Source organism: Triticum dicoccoides, unplaced genomic scaffold, assembly GCF_002162155.2.
Source record: "Triticum dicoccoides isolate Atlit2015 ecotype Zavitan unplaced genomic scaffold, WEW_v2.0 scaffold214039, whole genome shotgun sequence".
Classification (NCBI taxonomy): domain Eukaryota; kingdom Viridiplantae; phylum Streptophyta; class Magnoliopsida; order Poales; family Poaceae; genus Triticum; species Triticum dicoccoides.
The window spans coordinates 1-401 of NW_021239366.1; the positions used below are offsets into that span (position 1 = coordinate 1).

The 401-nt window shown below is 52.1% G+C and overlaps 1 pseudogene; it reads right to left on the minus strand.

Moving 5' to 3' along the window:
- Positions 1 to 297: 297 nt before the first annotated feature.
- Positions 298 to 401, minus strand: LOC119345195 (annotated as a pseudogene; the record flags this gene model as incomplete).

Here is a 401-nt window from a genome sequence, read left to right on the forward strand (position 1 = left end):
ACATGTTACCCCGGTCTTCGTCCCTTATCCTTGCCCCTCCCAGCTCCACTACAAAGACGATTGTACATTGCTTTGGCCGCTCCCTCTCAACTACGGAGACGAGTTTAACGCGGTTTCCACCCCTCCCTCTCAACCGCACCAGTGCACGCTTGCCGCGCCACAACGCCCGACGCTGGACCCGTGAATCGTGAGCACCCAGCTATGACTTATCGCACTCGTGCAAAATAATAAAACACGGTAAATATATTACTTACACGTGCGTTTTGTTTTGCACGCGGCGCGAAAAAAATTAAAAAGGGAATGCAACACGAGGACTTCCCAGGAGGTCACCCATCCTAGTACTACTCTCGCCCAAGCACGCTTAACTTCGGAGTTCTGATGGGATCCGGTGCTTTAGTGCT